The 18,129-nt window shown below is 48.9% G+C and overlaps 1 protein-coding gene and 2 long non-coding RNA genes across 7 annotated transcripts in view; all 3 read left to right on the top strand.

Moving 5' to 3' along the window:
- The first annotated feature begins 1,515 nt into the window (after nucleotides 1–1,515).
- Nucleotides 1,516–13,263, top strand: LOC118384002 (uncharacterized). The gene is made up of 5 exons (XR_004825790.2): nucleotides 1,516–2,030; nucleotides 3,565–3,721; nucleotides 4,100–4,170; nucleotides 4,310–4,364; nucleotides 11,931–13,263. It is a non-coding gene; the product is annotated as an uncharacterized LOC118384002 (long non-coding RNA).
- A 505-nt stretch (nucleotides 13,264–13,768) lies between these two features.
- Nucleotides 13,769–16,614, top strand: LOC127927777 (uncharacterized). Of its 5 annotated transcripts, none has more exons than XR_008129056.1 (4): nucleotides 13,769–13,889; nucleotides 13,970–14,289; nucleotides 14,970–15,638; nucleotides 16,412–16,614. It is a non-coding gene; the product is annotated as an uncharacterized LOC127927777 (long non-coding RNA). The 5 variants fall into 5 exon arrangements; XR_008129055.1 differs by having other exon boundaries at nucleotides 13,771–14,289; nucleotides 14,970–15,169; nucleotides 15,251–15,638; XR_008129057.1 differs by having other exon boundaries at nucleotides 13,771–14,049; nucleotides 14,130–14,289.
- A 1,111-nt stretch (nucleotides 16,615–17,725) lies between these two features.
- Nucleotides 17,726–18,129, top strand: part of LOC118384058 (cytoplasmic FMR1-interacting protein 2) — a 55,096-nt gene continuing 54,692 nt past the window's right edge. Inside the window, exon 1 of the mRNA XM_052514483.1 lies at nucleotides 17,726–17,894. The gene's annotated coding sequence lies outside the window, so the exon portion shown is untranslated. The remainder of the gene's footprint in view (nucleotides 17,895–18,129) is intronic.

Here is an 18,129-nt window from a genome sequence, read left to right on the forward strand (position 1 = left end):
GAGCTGGATGTGTCAATGTGCAATTCATACATGCATAAACTATGAGCATTTTTACTGTCTTAATGCAATTAGCCACAAAATCCCTAGCTCAAAACAATTTCCTGGACCAGCCCCTAGCAATTCGAGTTCATCCAATGAGCTTCAGCTTCTCGCCATATGAGAGACAGCTAGCAAGAGGCACATCATGTACACAGTAATTTTCCTGGACCACTTTTGGCCTGTTGAGTGCTACTTGCAGAATTACTGGCTAAAACGTATGCAAAAAAAGAAATGGTCAAAAATAAATAAAAATAGCTTCTCAGCGAAGAGCAATTTCTCAAGCAATAATTTTGCACGGACTGTCTTGGTGTGGTCTGAGTGGGGAGGGCAAAACTAGCTGTTAAAGGCAGAGAGGTTTGGGACTTTCTTTCTTATTGGTCTATTAACTTATTTTCTGCCTGGTGACGTCACCAGGCAGGCCAAAACTCCATCCCTCCTAAACAAGCTTAAATTTCAGCTGGTCTCTTCAAACGGCACTTACACTAAAGGGGCATTATCAAAATGTTCACAATTTCACAGTATTATTCCAACCTCATAGTGTGGAAATATATATAAAACACTGGGCCTTTAATCAGGCATCTCCTTTATTTAGTCAGTTACCTGTACTGTATATTGTGTGTATATGGAGGTAACTGCCAAAATAAAGGAAACACCAACGTGAAGTGTCTTAATAGGGTGTTGGACCACCACAAGCCAGAACAGCTTCAATGCACCGTGGCACAGATTCTACGAGTATCTGGAACTCTATTGGAGGGATGTGATGTCATACTTCCACAAGAAGTTCCATTATTTGGTGTTTGGTTGATGGTGGTGGAAAACGCTGTTTCAGACGTGGCTCTAGAATCTCCTATAAGTGTGGTGAGATTTGGTGACTGAGAGGACCATGGTATATGGTTTACATCATTTTCATGCTCATAGTCGCTCTGGATAAGAGCGTCTGCTAAATGACTTAAATGTAAATGTAAATAAACCCATACAGTGACCACTCCTGTCCTGTGGATGGGGGTATTGTCATCCTACCATAGTCATGGTAGGCAAAATAATGGACTGCCCAGCATTTTCATACATGACCCTAAGCATGAGGGTATGCTAATTGCTTAATTAACTCAAGAACCACACTGGTGTGGAAGCAATATACTTTGTATCACTCATTTACTCAAATGTTTTCATTAGTTTGGCAGTTTTGAGTTTTGTAAGTGTGTGTTTAGCCTCATTTCTGGGGAGAGAGCTGCTCAGGCCCTGTGGTTCTGTGCACCCATGCAGTTTGTGATGTTTTGACCTGTGTGGGGGGTGTGTGTGTGTGCATCTTAGTCTGAGTGTGTATCTTTGCAGAATGAGTTTGTATGTGTCTGAGAGTTGGTCTCTTTCTATCTGTCATGCTCAAGGAAGTGGTTTACCTATGTCTACACCGGAAACTCACACGACACTAACTCCCAACACTCTTTTCCTTCTCTCCACTCCTACATCGGTGTTCAGTCTAACTCTACAGCCCACCTCGCTGTCTCTCTCTCTCCCTGTCTCTCAATGTTAGCCAGGTATCTGTGTTCATTATGCTCCCCACAGTAATATTGAAGGGGACTCTCATCAAGAAAGCTTAACAGAAGCGAAGGACGTCGCCCTGCAATTACAAGGAAAGATTATTTGTCTTGGACACCCAGGACCTGATTTATTCTGAACAGTGCCCTGGGGCATGTACAATATTTATTGATAAATTGTGTGGTTTGTTTGTTTAATAATTGCTGGCAAGAATTACATTTAGTTGAAATTATTTTACATTTTACACTTCAGCAGTGTAATTTTTTTAATCAGATATTGAGTTATGAAGGAATATGACTTTTACATGACAGTTGCTTTATTCAGGTTGTATTGTTTGATGTGCAAATGGAAAGTTGTGAAGCCAGAAAGGTTGCATTGAGCTCTCCAGGATCAAGTGTGTGGAGATAGTGTGCAGTGAAGTCCCAATCCCCTACAGCAACAAGTACCCCTTCCAGGTAAGACCACTGGAAAGCTAATTACTGGAATGCTAATGACTGGAATGCTAATGACTGGAATGCTAATGACTGGAATGCTAATTACTGGAATGCTAATTACTGGAATGCTAATGACTGGAATGCGAATGACTGGAATGCTAATGAATGGAATGCCAATGACTGGAATGCTAATGACTGAAATGCTAATGACTGACCATTGGGAACACTTTACAATGCCGTTCATTTATAAATAAGCCATGACACAGTTTTTTCAAATATGCTTAAATGTCTCAACAGGTTGTCCACGACAACTGTTACCTATACAGTGGGGCAAAAAAATATTTAGTCAGCCACCAATTGTGCAAGTTCTCCCACTTAAAAAGATTAGAGAGGCCTGTAATTTTCATCATAGGTACACTTCAACTATGACAGACAAAATGAGAAAAGAAATCCAGAAAATCACATTGTAGGATTTTTAATGAATTTATTAGCAAATTATGGTGGAAAATAAGTATTTGGTCACCTACAAACAAGCAAGATTTCTGGCTCTCACAGACCTGTAACTTCTTCTTTAAGAGGATCCTTTGCCCTCCACTCGTTACCTGTATTAATGGCACCTGTTTGAACTTGTTATCAGTATAAAAGACACCTGTCCACAACCTCAAACAGTCACACTCCAAACTCCACTATGGCCAAGACCAAAGAGCTGTCAAAGGACACCAGAAACAAAATTGTAGACCTGCACCAGGCTGGGAAGACTGAATCTGCAATAGGTAAGCAGCTTGGTTTGAAGAAATCAACTGCGGGAGCAATTATTAGGAAATGGAAGACATACAAGACCACTGATAATCTCCCTCGATCTGGGGCTCCACGCAAGATCTCACCCCGTGGGGTCAAAATGATCACAAGAACGGTGAGCAAAAATCCCAGAACCACACGGGGGGACCTAGTGAATTACCTGCAGAGAGCTGGGACCAGAGTAATAAAGCCTACCATCAGTAACACGCTACGCCGCCAGGGACTCAAATCCTGCAGTGCCAGACGTGTCCCACTGCTTAAGCCAGTACATGTCCAGGCCCGTCTGAAGTTTGCTGGAGAGCATTTGGATGATCCAGAAGAAGATTGGGAGAATGTCATATGGTCAGAAGAAACCAAAATGTGAGTCTTTGACATAAGGGGTCAGTATATATATATATATATATATATATATATATATATATTGTTTTTTGATACCTAAAGGGGTTCTAAAATTTCTAAATCAAATAGCTAAATGATTCATAGTATCACCTTTTTAAAACAATTCCACATGTCAACTTAGAACCCAGTGGTGTAAAGTACAAAAGTAAAAATACTAATCACTACTTAGTCACTACTTAATCACTCCTTAATCACTACTTAATCACTACTTAATCGCCTCTCCCTCCAACCCCGGACCCACAGGTAAACATGCATGATAAGTCACCTCTATTTACTTCACTGTGCCTGTAAATGTACAGTATGTTGCTGAGTCACATTAATGCTAATGATCAATGTTTCCCTTACATCGTGCCACTAGCGGCGGCTCTCTGACCCGGGACAGAGGGTGATGTGGTGGTAGCGCTACAAAACTACAGTCCCCATAAAGACACAGACCTGCCCCTTCACAAAGACCAGGAGTACATCCTGACTGACAGTTCCCACCATAACTGGTGGACGGTACAGGACCACAGAGGGTAAGGAGAGTGTGATAACCATATGACAACACTATGTCAACCCCATGACAACCCCATGACAACCCTATGACAACCCTATGACAACCCCATGACAACCCCATGACAACCCCATGACAACCCCATGACAACCCCATGACAACCCCATGACAACCCTATGACAACCCTATGACAACCCCATGACAACCCCATGACAACCCCATGACAACCCCATGACAACCCCATGACAACCCTATGACAACCCTATGACAACCCTATGACAACCCTATGCCATATGATAACCTTATGACAACCCTGTGGTCCTATCTGTAATATGTATTATTGGTTTTATAGTTGTACACACCTGCAGTATTCATCCCATTTTGTCTATTCCTTCAACAGAAACTCAGGTTTTGTACCTTGCATGTACTGTATATAGCGGAGAATTCCTGCAACAACTTCAACAGGTTTGAGTGAGTCTGATATATATCAAATATGATTTTCCAGACTATTTATAAAGTATAAAATAACAATCGTACCCTGTTCAGCCTTTTATTTCAGACATCTTATTGGTTGTCTTTGTTGTTTCTAATTCACATTCTTTTTTTTCAGATGATACAACAAAGACATAACGAGAGGGAGAGCTAAGGAACTTCTGATGACAGAGGTAAAACAACGCCGACCATCTTCAACTTGGTATTAAACTGTACTACGGAAGACAGAGGAAAGACATGTTGGTCTTGATTCAATCAAAAAGCAAAGTTATCAGAATTACAACCAGACAAAACTGAAACTAGAGAGAAAGCATGTTTCTGTAATCCCTAAAAAATATATATATGCACACCACACACACACACACGCACACCACACGCACACACACACACACACACACACACACACACACACACACACACACACACACACACACACACACACACACACACACACACACACACACAAGCACACAAGCACACCACATGCACACCACACACACACACACAGGCGCACGTGCACACGCACACACACAGACGCACGCGCACACACACACATACATACATACACACACACATACATACATACATACATACATACATACATACATACATACATACATACATACATACATACATACATACATACATACATACATACAGACACACACAGAGAGTGAAACATGACATTTGAAACTGCGGTGCAGTTTACTCAGGTCCAGGATTTCCTGTTGTAAATATGTCATGCTGGATTTTACAGACAGATGAGACATGGTGCATGGTGACAGTGGAAGGGTTGTGTAGTGTGACAGTGGGAGGGTTGTGTTGTTTGACAGTGGGAGGGTTGTGTTGTTTGACAGTGGGAGGGAGGGTTGTGTAGTGTGGCAGTGGGAGGGGAGGGTTGTGTAGTGTGGCAGTGGGAGGGGAGGGTTGAGTAGTCTGATGGTGGGAGGGTTGTGTAGTGTGGCAGTGGGAGTGGGAGTGTTGTGTAGTGTGACAGTGGGAGGGAGGGTTGTGTTGTTTGACAGTGGGAGGGAGGGTTGTGTAGTGTGACAGTGGGAGGGGAGGGTTGTGTAGTGTGGCAGTGGGAGGGGAGGGTTGAGTAGTCTGATGGTGGGAGGGTTGTGTAGTGTGACAGTGGGAGTGGGAGTGTTGTGTAGTGTGACAGTGAGGGGAGAGGGTTGTGTAGTGTGACAGTGGGAGGGAGGGTTGTGTAGTGTGACGGTGGGAGGGAGGGTTGTGTAGTGTGACAGTGGGAGGGTTGTGTTGTTTGACAGTGGGAGGGAGGGTTGTGTAGTGTGACAGTGGGAGGGGGGTTGTGTAGTGTGGCAGTGGGAGGGGAGGGTTGTGTAGTGTGGCAGTGGGAGGGGAGGGTTGAGTAGTCTGATGGTGGGAGGGTTGTGTAGTGTGACAGTGGGAGTGGGAGTGTTGTGTAGTGTGACAGTGAGGGAGAGGGTTGTGTAGTGTGACAGTGGGAGGGAGGGTTGTGTAGTGTGACGGTGGGAGGGAGGGTTGTGTAGTGTGACGGTGGGAGGGAGGGTTGTGTTGTGTGACAGTGGGAGGGGAGGGTTGTGTTGTGTGACAGTGGGAGGGGAGGGTTGTGTAGTGTGACAGTGGGAGGGGAGGGTTGAGTAGTGTGACAGTGGGAGGGAGGGTTGTGTAGTGTGACGGTGGGAAGGTTGTGTAGTGTGAAGGTGGGAGGGAGGGTTGTGTAGTGTGACAGTGGGAGGGATGTGTAGTGTGAAGGTGGGAGGGAGGGTTGTGTAGTGTGACAGTGGGAGGGGAGGGTTGTGTAGTCTGATGGTGGGAGGGAGGGTTGTGTAGTGTGACAGTGGGAGGGAGGGTTGTGTAGTGTGACAGTGGGAGGGGAGGGTTGTGTAGTGTGGCAGTGGGAGGGGAGGGTTGTGTAGTCTGATGGTGGGAGGGTTGTGTAGTGTGACAGTGGGAGGGTTGTGTAGTGTGAAGGTGGGAGGGAGGGTTGTGTAGTGTGACAGTGGGAGGGGAGGGTTGTGTAGTGTGACAGTGGGAGGGTTGTGTAGTGTGAAGGTGGGAGGGAGGGTTGTGTAGTGTGACAGTGGGAGGGGAGGGTTGAGTAGTGTGACAGTTTGAGGGAGGGTTGTGTAGTGTGACAGTGGGAGGGAGGGTTGTGTAGTGTGACAGTGGGAGGGAGGGTTGTGTAGTGTGACAGTGGGAGGGGAGGGTTGTGTAGTCTGATTGTGGGAGGGAGGGTTGTGTAGTGTGACAGTGGGAGGGAGGGTTGTGTAGTGTGACAGTGGGAGGGAGGGTTGTGTAGTGTGACAGTGGGAGGGGAGGGTTGTGTAGTGTGGCAGTGGGAGGGGAGGGTTGTGTAGTCTGATGGTGGGAGGGTTGTGTAGTGTAACAGTGGGAGGGAGGGTTGTGTAGTGTGACAGTGGGAGGGGAGGGTTGTGTAGTGTGACAGTGGGAGGGGAGGGTTGTGTAGTGTGGCAGTGGGAGGGGAGGGTTGAGTAGTCTGATGGTGGGAGGGTTGTGTAGTGTGACAGTGGGAGTGGGAGTGTTGTGTAGTGTGACAGTGAGGGGAGAGGGTTGTGTAGTGTGACAGTGGGAGGGAGGGTTGTGTAGTGTGACGGTGGGAGGGAGGGTTGTGTAGTGTGACAGTGGGAGGGGGGGTTGTGTAGTCTGATTGTGGGAGGGAGGGTTGTGTAGTGTGACAGTGGGAGGGAGGGTTGTGTAGTGTGACAGTGGGAGGGAGGGTTGTGTAGTGTGACAGTGGGAGGGGAGGGTTGTGTAGTGTGGCAGTGGGAGGGGAGGGTTGTGTAGTCTGATGGTGGGAGGGTTGTGTAGTGTAACAGTGGGAGGGAGGGTTGTGTAGTGTGACAGTGGGAGGAGAGGGTTGTGTTGTGTGACAGTGGGAGGGGAGGGTTGTGTTGTGTGACAGTGGGAGGGGAGGGTTGTGTAGTGTGACAGTGGGAGGGGAGGGTTGAGTAGTGTGACAGTGGGAGGGAGGGTTGTGTAGTGTGACGGTGGGAAGGTTGTGTAGTGTGACGGTGGGAGGGAGGGTTGTGTAGTGTGACAGTGGGAGGGGAGGGTTGTGTAGTCTGATGGTGGGAGGGAGGGTTGTGTAGTGTGACAGTGGGAGGGAGGGTTGTGTAGTGTGACAGTGGGAGGGGAGGGTTGTGTAGTGTGGCAGTGGGAGGGGGGGTTGTGTAGTCTGATGGTGGGAGGGTTGTGTAGTGTGACAGTGGGAGGGTTGTGTAGTGTGAAGGTGGGAGGGAGGGTTGTGTAGTGTGACAGTGGGAGGGGAGGGTTGTGTAGTGTGACAGTGGGAGGGGTGGGAGGGAGGGTGTGTAGTGTGACAGTGGGAGGGGAGGGTTGAGTAGTGTGACAGTTTGAGGGAGGGTTGTGTAGTGTGACAGTGGGAGGGAGGGTTGTGTAGTGTGACAGTGGGAGGGAGGGTTGTGTAGTGTGACAGTGGGAGGGGAGGGTTGTGTAGTCGGATTGTGGGAGGGAGGGTTGTGTAGTGTGACAGTGGGAGGGAGGGTTGTGTAGTGTGACAGTGGGAGGGAGGGTTGTGTAGTGTGACAGTGGGAGGGGAGGGTTGTGTAGTGTGGCAGTGGGAGGGGAGGGTTGTGTAGTGTGACAGTGGGAGGGTTGTCTAGTGTAACAGTGGGAGGGTTGTGTAGTGTGAAGGTGGGAGGGAGGGTTGTGTAGTGTGACAGTGGGAGGGGAGGGTTGTGTAGTGTGACAGTGGGAGGGTTGTGTAGTGTGACAGTGGGAGGGAGGGTTGAGTAGTGTGACAGTTTGAGGGAGGGTTGTGTAGTGTGACAGTGGGAGGGAGGGGTTGTGTAGTGTGACAGTGGGAGGGGAGGGTTGTGTAGTGTGACAGTGGGAGGGTTGTGTAGTGTGACGGTGGGAGTGGGAGGGTTGTGTAGTGTGACAGTGGGAGTGGGAGTGTTGTGTAGTGTGACAGTGGGAGTGGGAGTGTTGTGTAGTGTGACCGTGAGGGGAGAGGGTTGTGTAGTGTGACAGTGGGAGGGAGGGTTGTGTAGTGTGACGGTGGGAGGGAGGGTTGTGTAGTGTGACAGTGGGAGGGGAGGGTTGTGTAGTGTGACAGTGGGAGGGGAGGGTTGTGTTGTGTGACAGTGGGAGGGAGGGTTGTGTAGTGTGACGGTGGGAGTGGGAGGGTTGTGTAGTGTGACAGTGGGAGTGGGAGGGTTGTGTAGTGTGACAGTGGGAGTGGGAGTGTTGTGTAGTGTGACAGTGGGAGGGAGGGTTGTGTTGTGTGACAGTGGGAGGGAGGGTTGTGTAGTGTGACAGTGGGAGGGGAGGGTTGTGTTGTGTGACAGTGGGAGGGAGGGTTGTGTAGTGTGACGGTGGGAGTGGGAGGGTTGTGTAGTGTGACAGTGGGAGTGGGAGGGTTGTGTAGTGTGACAGTGGGAGTGGGAGTGTTGTGTAGTGTGACAGTGGGAGTGGGAGTGTTGTGTAGTGTGACAGTGGGAGTGGGAGGGTTGTGTAGTGTGACGGTGGGAGTGGGAGGGTTGTGTAGTGTGACAGTGGGAGTGGGAGTGTTGTGTAGTGTGACAGTGGGAGTGGGAGGGTAGTGTAGTGTGATAGTGGTAGGGGAGGGTTGTGTAGTGTGGGAGGGAGGGTTGTGTAGTGTGATAGTGGTAGGGGAGGGTTGTGTAGTGTGACAGTGGGAGGGAGGGTTGTGTAGTATGACAGTGGGAGGGAGGGTTGTGTAGTGTGACAGTGGGAGGGGAGGGTTGTGTAGTGTGACGGTGGGAGGGAGGGTTGTGTAGTGTGACGGTGGGAGGGAGGGTTGTGTAGTGTGACAGTGGGAGGGAGGGTTGTGTAGTGTGACGGTGGGAGGGAGGGTTGTGTAGTGTGACAGTGGGAGGGAGGGTTGTGTAGTGTGACGGTGGGAGGGAGGGTTGTGTAGTGTGACAGTGGGAGGGTTGTGTAGTGTGACAGTGAGAGGAGAGGGTTGTGTAGTGTGACAGTGGGAGGGGAGGGTTGAGTAGTGTGACAGTGGGAGGGAGGGTTGTGTAGTGTGACGGTGGGAGGGTTGTGTCGTGTGACAGTGGGAGGGGAGGGTTGTGTAGTGTGACAGTGGGAGGGGAGGGTTGTGTAGTGTGACAGTGGGAGGGGAGGGTTGTGTAGTGTGACAGTGGGAGGGAGGGTTGTGTAGTGTGACGGTGGGAGGGTTGTATAGTGTGACAGTGGGAGGGGAGGGTTGTGTAGTGTGACAGTGGGAGGGGAGGGTTGTGTAGTGTGACAGTGGGAGGGGAGGGTTGTGTAGTGTGACGGTGGGAGTGGGAGGGTTGTGTAGTGTGACAGTGGGAGTGGGAGTGTTGTGTAGTGTGACAGTGGGAGGGAGGGTTGTGTAGTGTGACAGTGGGAGGGGAGGGTTGTGTAGTGTGACAGTGGGAGGGGAGGGTTGAGTAGTGTGACAGTGGGAGGGGAGGGTTGAGTAGTGTGACAGTGGGAGGGAGGGTTGTGTCGTGTGACAGTGGGAGGGAGGGTTGTGTAGTGTGACGGTGGGAGTGGGAGGGTTGTGTAGTGTGACAGTGGGAGTGGGAGTGTTGTGTAGTGTGACAGTGGGAGTGGGAGGGTTGTGTTGTGTGACAGTGGGAGGGGAGGGTTGTGTTGTGTGACAGTGGGAGGGGAGGGTTGTGTAGTGTGACAGTGGGAGGGGAGGGTTGTGTAGTGTGACAGTGGGAGGGAGGGTTGAGTAGTGTGACAGTGGGAGGGAGGGTTGTGTAGTGTGACGGTGGGAGGGTTGTGTCGTGTGACAGTGGGAGGGAGGGTTGTGTAGTGTGACGGTGGGAGTGGGAGGGTTGTGTAGTGTGACAGTGGGAGTGGGAGTGTTGTGTAGTGTGACAGTGGGAGTGGGAGGGTTGTGTAGTGTGATAGTGGTAGGGGAGGGTTGTGTAGTGTGGGAGGGAGGGTTGTGTAGTGTGATGGTGGGAGGGTTGTGTAGTGTGACAGTGGGAGGGTTGTGTAGTGTGACAGTGGGAAGGGAGGGTTGTGTAGTGTGACAGTGGGAGGGGAGGGTTGTGTCGTGTGACAGTGGGAGGGAGGGTTTTGTAGTGTAACAGTGGGAGGGGAGGGTTGTGTAGTGTGACAGTGGGAGGGAGGGTTGTGTAGTGTGACAGTGGGAGGGTTGTGTCGTGTGACAGTGGGAGGGAGGGTTGTGTAGTGTGACAGTGGGAGGGGACGGTTGTGTAGTGTGACAGTGGGAGGGTTGTGTAGTGTGACAGTGGGAGGGGAGGGTTGTGTAGTGTGACAGTGGGAGGGGAGGGTTGTGTAGTGTGACAGTGGGACGGAGGGTTTTGTAGTAAAACAGTGGGAGGGGAGGGTTGTGTAGTGTGACAGTGGGAGGGTTGTGTAGTGTGACAGTGGGAGGGGAGGGTTGTGTAGTGTGACAGTGGAAGGGAGGGTTGTGTAGTGTGACAGTGGAAGGGAGGGTTGTGTAGTGTGACAGTGGGAGGGAGGGTTGTGTAGTGTGATAGTGGGAGTGGGAGGGTTGTGTAGTGTGACAGTGGAAGGGGAGGGTTGTGTAGTGTGACAGTTGAAGGGGAGGGTTGTGTAGTGTGACAGTGGGAGGGAGGGTTGTGTAGTGTGATAGTGGGAGTGGGAGGGTTGTGTAGTGTGACAGTGGGAGGGGAGGGTTGTGTAGTGTGACAGTGGGAGGGAGGGTTGTGTAGTGTGACAGTGGGAGGGAGGGTTGTGTAGTGTGACAGTGGAAGGGAGGGTTGTGTAGTGTGACAGTGGGAGGGGAGGGTTGTGTAGTGTGACAGTGGAAGGGAGGGTTGTGTAGTGTGACGGTGGGAGTGGGAGGGTTGTGTAGTGTGACAGTGGGAGGGAGGGTTGTGTAGTGTGACAGTGGGAGGGAGGGTTGTGTAGTCCGACAGTGGGAGTGGGAGGGTTGTGTAGTGTGGGAGTGGAAGGGTTGTGTAGTATCACGGTGGGAGTGGGAGGGTTGTGTAGTGTGACAGTGGGAGGGAGGGTTGTGTCGTGTGACAGTGGGAGGGAGGGTTGTGTAGTCCGACAGTGGGAGTGGGAGGGTTGTGTAGTGTGGGAGTGGAAGGGTTGTGTAGTATCACGGTGGGAGTGGGAGGGTTGTGTAGTGTGACAGTGGGAGTGGGAGGGTTGTGTAGTGTGGGAGTGGGAGGGTTGTGTAGTATCACGGTGACAGTGGGAGGGTTGTGTAGTGTGACGGTGGGAGGGAGGGTTGTGTAGTGTGATGGTGGGAGGGTAGAGTGGGTGTTGTCTATTACAAGCTCTTCTCCTTTGGGGAGTCTCACTGTGTTATCATGTCAAGCCTTATTCCCATAAATTGAGATTGTAAAGGCAATTTCCACATCACTCAAGTATGGTATGACATACAACAAATTCAACCTAATGGACTCAACAGACACAATTATGATTCATCCTACTGAAATTGTTTGTGCAGGGTAAGGAAGGAGCTTTTGTGGTGCGAGACTCCAGGCATGCAGGCGTCTGCACTATGTCTGTCTTCACTAAAGCCCCAGGGTAACTTCTGCCTGTTTCAGCCATGGCACTCAGCTTCAATGACAGTCAGTTAAAGGGGCAATCAGCGATTGGTATTGGGACATCCCTAGCTCTATTGTCTATTAATTTGAAAGTGGTTACATGTCTCCAGCCCCATCTCTCAGCTTTTTACCAAAACAGTGGTGGGTTGTCTGTTTGTTTGAACTGCATATATATGGCATAGTTACATGATGATGAATCATGTTCAGATCCAACGGGCAGAAGAACCCGCGGGTGAAGCGCTACCAGATCAGACAGTCAGAGGCAGAGGAGACGTCCACGTTTTACCTTGTTGAGAAATACCTGTTCAGCACCATTCCTGAGCTCATCCAGTACCACCAACACAACGCTGCAGGTATTTACGTTATCAGTGGCTCACCTGAGCTACGTAATACATCTGTTTACAGCCAGGCCAGTGTGACCTATTTGGACATTCACCACAAAACTGTGTTTGTTAGTCCGTTGAGATATAGGCATCTTCAGGGGTCATGTAAGGTTTCACCAGCACACGTGGATCTCCCACAGTAGAGAGGGAGATGGGAGAGGAGCGGTAATGTAGTTTGAAATGGTTCTATACGTTCTATGGCCCCGATGTTCTTCCCTTAGTATAGCGTGGAATCGTTTCCTTGCATCAACATTCTACAGAGGAAACTGCCTGTAAAACAATAGTTCATGAGTTCTATTGTTGAGGCAGAATAGCCTAATCCCTCTACATTATCTAACTCCCAGTATATGCAAATATAGTTTCATCTTGACATTCAACCTGTGTGTGTGTGTGTGTGTGTGTGTGTGTGTGTGTGTGTGTGTGTGTGTGTGTGTGTGTGTGTGTGTGTGTGTGTGTGTGTGTGTGTGTGTGTGTGTGTGTGTGTGTGTGTGTGTGTGGGTGGGTTTGTGCATATGTGTATTCTCTGCAGGTCTGATCACACAACTCTCAGCAGGTCAGAGGTTAACCTGCTGCTTCTGTCTCCAGGCAGCCAGCAGCAATTTTGTTTGGTTATTGATTATGGAAGGTATCATAGAGATAGTTAGAGGACTCATTTTTGCATCTGTGCCATTATAGTGTCTGTTACAGCATGGGCAGATGAGTCCTCTAACAATCTCTATGGAAGTTTCCTAATCCTGAATTACATGACAATTCAAAGATCAAACACAAAGCAGATAACACACCAGACGCTTATATGTTATAGATAAGTTACTGTGTAATAAAGATATGCTTAAACAACGCATATGCATGATCGTGAGAATTGGCATGTGTTTTGCTATTCTAAAAGCATTAGGACTGTGATGACATAAGTAGTGATGTAAGGTAGACTTGTGTGATGAGGTACCCAGGTGTAGCAGCCCCAGCTGTTACCAATAGGCAGGCAGCTCCACCACACCCTGAAAACGTCCAGACAGGAGGGACTACCTGGAGGAGAATGTGGCAGGCAACCACAGTGTACCATGTTGTGTTCAGCCTTGTTGTATTTTCCAATAATTGCATTAGTATGTCATTATTACCTCTGCACTCTCTATCCCCCTTCCCCTCTTTCCTTCCTCCCTCTCCCCTCCCTCTCTCTCCCCTCACCCCTCCCTCCTCCTCCCCTCCCTCTCTCTTCTCCTCACCCCTCCCTCTCCCATCTCCCCCTCTCTCCCTCCTCCCTCTCCCCCCACCCCCTCCCTCCCTCCCCTCCCTCCCTCCCTCCCTCCCTCCCTCCCTCCCTCCCTCCCTCCCTCCCTCCCTCCCTCTCCCATCTCCCCCCTCCCCCTCCTCCCTCTCCCCATCTCCCCCCTCCCTCCCTCCCTCCCCCCTCCTCCCTCCCTCCCTCCCTCCCTCCCTCCCCTCCCCCTCCCTCCCTCCCTCCCTCCCTCCCTCCCTCCCCTCCCTCCCTCCCTCTCCCCTCCCCCTCTCTCCCCTCACCCCTCCCTCCCTCTCCCATCTCCCCCTCTCTCCCTCCTCCCTCTCCCCTCCCTCTCTCTCCCCCCCTACCCCCCTCTCTCTGGTCTTCTCCTGAGGTCATCAAGTACTGCAAGTTCAGCAGCAAGTCTGACGTCTGGTCCTTTGGTGGGTTTATTCATCCTCTCTGAGAGAGTCTGGTCCTTTGGTAGGTTTATTCATCCTCTCTGAGACCGTCTGGTCCTTTGGTAGGTTTATTCATCCTCTCTGAGAGAGTCTGGTCCTTTGGTAGGTTTATTCATCCACTCTGAGAGAGTCTGGTCCTTTGGTAGGTTTATTCATCCTCTCTGAGACCGTCTGGTCCTTTGGTAGGTTTATTCATCCTCTCTGAGACCGTCTGGTCCTTTGGTAGGTTTATTCATCCTCTCTGAGAGAGTCTGGTCCTTTGGTAGGTTTATTCATCCTCTCTGAGAGAGTCTGGTCCTTTGGTAGGTTTATTCATCCTCTCTGAGACCGTCTGGTCCTTTGGTAGGTTTATTCATCCTCTCTGAGACCGTCTGGTCCTTTGGTAGGTTTATTCATCCTCTCTGAGAGAGTCTGGTCCTTTGGTAGGTTTATTCATCCTCTCTGAGACCGTCTGGTCCTTTGGTAGGTTTATTCATCCTCTCTGAGAGAGTCTGGTCCTTTGGTAGGTTTATTCATCCTCTCTGAGAGAGTCTGGTCCTTTGGTAGGTTTATTCATCCTCTCTGAGACCGTTTGGTCCTTTGGTAGGTTTATTCATCCTCTCTGAGACCGTCTGGTCCTTTGGTAGGTTTATTCATCCTCTCTGAGACTGTTTGGTCCTTTGGTAGGTTTATTCATCCTCTCTGAGAGAGTCTGGTCCTTTGGTAGGTTTATTCATCCTCTCTGAGACCGTTTGGTCCTTTGGTAGGTTTATTCATCCTCTCTGAGACCGTTTGGTTCTTTGGTAGGTTTATTCATCCTCTCTGAGACCGTCTGGTCCTTTGGTAGGTTTATTGATCTTCACTGAGACCGTTTGGTTCTTTGGTAGGTTTATTCATCCTCTCTGAGACCGTTTGGTCCTTTGGTAGGTTTATTCATCCTCTCTGAGACCGTTTGGTCCTTTGATAGGTTTATTCATCCTCTCTGAGACCGTTTGGTCCTTTGGTAGGTTTATTCATCCTCTCTGAGACCGTTTGGTCCTTTGGTAGGTTTATTCATCCTCTCTGAGACCGTCTGGTCCTTTGGTAGGTTTATTCATCCTCTCTGAGACCGTCTGGTCCTTTGGTAGGTTTATTCATCCTCTCTGAGACCGTCTGGTCCTTTGGTAGGTTTATTCATCCTCTCTGAGACTGTTTGGTCCTTTGGTAGGTTTATTCATCCTCTCTGAGACCGTCTGGTCCTTTGGTAGGTTTATTCATCCTCTCTGAGAGAGTCTGGTCCTTTGGTAGGTTTATTCATCCTCTCTGAGACCGTCTGGTCCTTTGGTAGGTTTATTCATCCTCTCTGAGAGAGTCTGGTCCTTTGGTAGGTTTATTCATCCTCTCTGAGACCGTCTGGTCCTTTGGTAGGTTTATTCATCCTCTCTGAAACCGTCTGGTCCTTTGGTAGGTTTACTTGTTTCTCTGTGAGACCGTCTGGTCCTTTGGTAGGTTTATTCATCCTCTCTGAGAGAGTCTGGTCCTTTGGTAGGTTTATTCATCCTCTCTGAGACCGTCTGGTCCTTTGGTAGGTTTATTCATCCTCTCTGAAACCGTCTGGTCCTTTGGTAGGTTTATTTGTTTCTCTGTGAGACTGTTGTCAGACACTGAGCTTCTTCAAATTCTAAACCGTTATCATATTAGAGGTATGATGAATGAATGTTGAATCTCCTCTCCTCCCCTTCTCCCCACTCCTTTTCTCCTGCCCTCCTCCTCCCCTCTACTCCCCCTTCTCGCCTCTCCTCTCCTCCAGGTGTGTTTATGTGGGAGGTGTATACTGAGGGGCGTCTGCCCTATGAGAACCGGTCTAATCTTGAGGTGGTGGAGGCCCTGAATGCAGGTCTGAGGCTGCTAAAACCCAGACAGGCCCCAGAGGCTGTGCACCTCCTCATGGAGTGGTGCTGGAAGGAGGGGGGTGGGAAGGACCTACCTGTTTCACACCTGTAGCTTACTGACTCACCTGTACTGTTAGTGTAGTGCGGGTGGGTGTAGTGTAGTGTAGGTGGGTGTAGTTGGGTGGGTGTGTGTGGGTTGGTGTAGTGTGGGTGGGTGTGGTTGTAGTGTGGGTGGGTGGGTGGGTGGGTGGGTGGTTGTAGTGTGGGTGTGTGTAGTGTGGGTGGGTGTGGTTGTAGTGTGGGTGGGTGGGTGGTTGTAGTGTGGGTGTGTGTAGTGTGGGTGGGTGTAGTTGGGTGGGCTTAGTTGGGTGGGTGGGTGGGCTTAGTTGGGTGAGTGTGGGTGTAGTTGAGTGTAGGTGTAGTTGGGGGTGTGTAGTTGGGGGGGGGGGTTGTACCCTTTGGGGTCCGCAGGACCGAGTTTGGGAAATATTGCAGTAGACAGACTCACCTTTAACTTAGTGATTCAGCTTGGTAGGTTGGTTCACCTGTACCTTAGTGATTCAGCTTAGTAGGTTGGTTCACCTGTACCTTACTGATTCAGCTTGGTAGGTTGGTTCACCTGTACCTTACTGATTCAGCTTGGTAGGTTGGTTCACCTGTACCTTACTGATTCAGCTTGGTAGGTTGGTTCACCTGTACCTTACTGATTCAGCTTGGTAAGTTGGCTCACCTGCACCTTACATAATGTCTTGTGATTGATCTGTCTTTTCCTGTGTAGAAACCAGACGACCGTCCTTCCTTTGCTCTCCTGCTGCACGAGCTGGCCTTGCTCTCAGACCTCTGAGCCTGAACAAACAAGCTTTTCAGCCAAACTGAAGATACTGTATGAAATATACTTAGCTAGCTGTGTTTATGTTATTTATTAATTTCCTTCAAGTTTCTATTTATTTTGTAGCAAATCAATTTTTTATAAAATGTAGAAATCTACTTCTCTTGTGTCTTGATACATTTTTTTCTGTCTATTGTGTTAATTAGTTGTTTCATAAGCTTACTTTTGTTTGATTTTACTGTCTGTCGCTCAAAGTCTGACCATCAGAGGGCACCCACAACCCATTTACCCATGATGTCATAATGCAGGCTATTCCCATCATCTACAGACTTTCTTATGTACTAGGATCTCTGTATAGCAGGCTACTGCAGTCCTAATGCCAAATAACCACAATGCACAATACTCATTACAGTTCACTTGTCTATACAGTAACTGTAGTAGTCTAACTGTAGGTGGTTTTAATGTATCCAGTGTTCTCACGCAGACACACAAACACACGGCCCTGATAAAGTATGAACTGAGTCTGGGGGTTCCAGACAGCCCTACAAGCCTGCTCTGGTTGCTGTGACAACGAGGTCTGACTGGCTACAAGAACTGGCATAGTAATACCCTGTCAGGCAGAAAGTATACATAGAATTACAAGTATGATCTCTGTGGGAGTATGGATGTATCTAGATGAATATAATAGATAAATAGAGATATATTGACATATACAGGAGTAGATAGATATAGATAACTCCATACAGTAGGGTACCTATGCAGTTTTAGGGCTATTCCATTAAATCTCTATACAATCCATTGTAAGGTGACTGAATGAAATACTAAAACTATTTAGTTTTCTTCTAAAAACACCTGTGCCTCTATGGCATACTAGGCCTATACAGTTATGTATCCTGTGTCGTTGATGTGATCAAAGTTCAGTTTGACACCATCTGTCCTGGAAACCGGGTCATTGACTTGCCTGTGCTGTGCATGGTAAGTAAGTAATATCCTGCAATATCCAATCAAATGGAAATGGGGAAGAATGTGAAGCACGTTTCAATGTTGTCCTAATGGCTATGATATCATTTCAAGGGGAATGGTTTGTAGAGAATAGCGATAGATAGGTGACATTGCAAATACATTGTTTCATTTTGACGATACAATAGCCTCATCGCAAGGTAGAGTGTTGGTCTGTGTAACAACATTGGCCATATTCAGCACCACAGTTCCATCCTCCTGCCTGTGTGTGAGTTACTGTCTCTTTAAGGAAATGCACTTGCAGCCATTTTCTGCTCTTTGTGTGGGGTGGATTATAACGGATAGGCGCTGAGAGAATCAAGATCATCAGTCGGAGAAAAGGCCAGAATAAACGTCAGTAAAACACTGGATTTTCGTCGCGGAGTTAGACATTGTCCGCCCAAATTTTCCTGGACGGACATGCAAGTTGCAGGTAAGTGCAAAATGTAACGGAATATGCTGCCAGCACACGGCAAATGTGTGCGGGTAGCCTACGCTCGCTTCTCGACGGGAGGCTGCGATGGGATGTTGAGAACCTGCGGTGTGTTTCCCCTCTCTTGCATGGTGCACCATCATTTTACCATTGGAAGCTATTAATGTCTTTATTTTTTACATTGAAAACAAACGCATCGGATTCGATCATTCATTTTGGCGACCGTTTGCCTCTT

The sequence above is a fragment of the Oncorhynchus keta genome, chromosome 4 (genome assembly GCF_023373465.1).
Source record: "Oncorhynchus keta strain PuntledgeMale-10-30-2019 chromosome 4, Oket_V2, whole genome shotgun sequence".
Classification (NCBI taxonomy): Eukaryota; Metazoa; Chordata; class Actinopteri; order Salmoniformes; family Salmonidae; genus Oncorhynchus; species Oncorhynchus keta.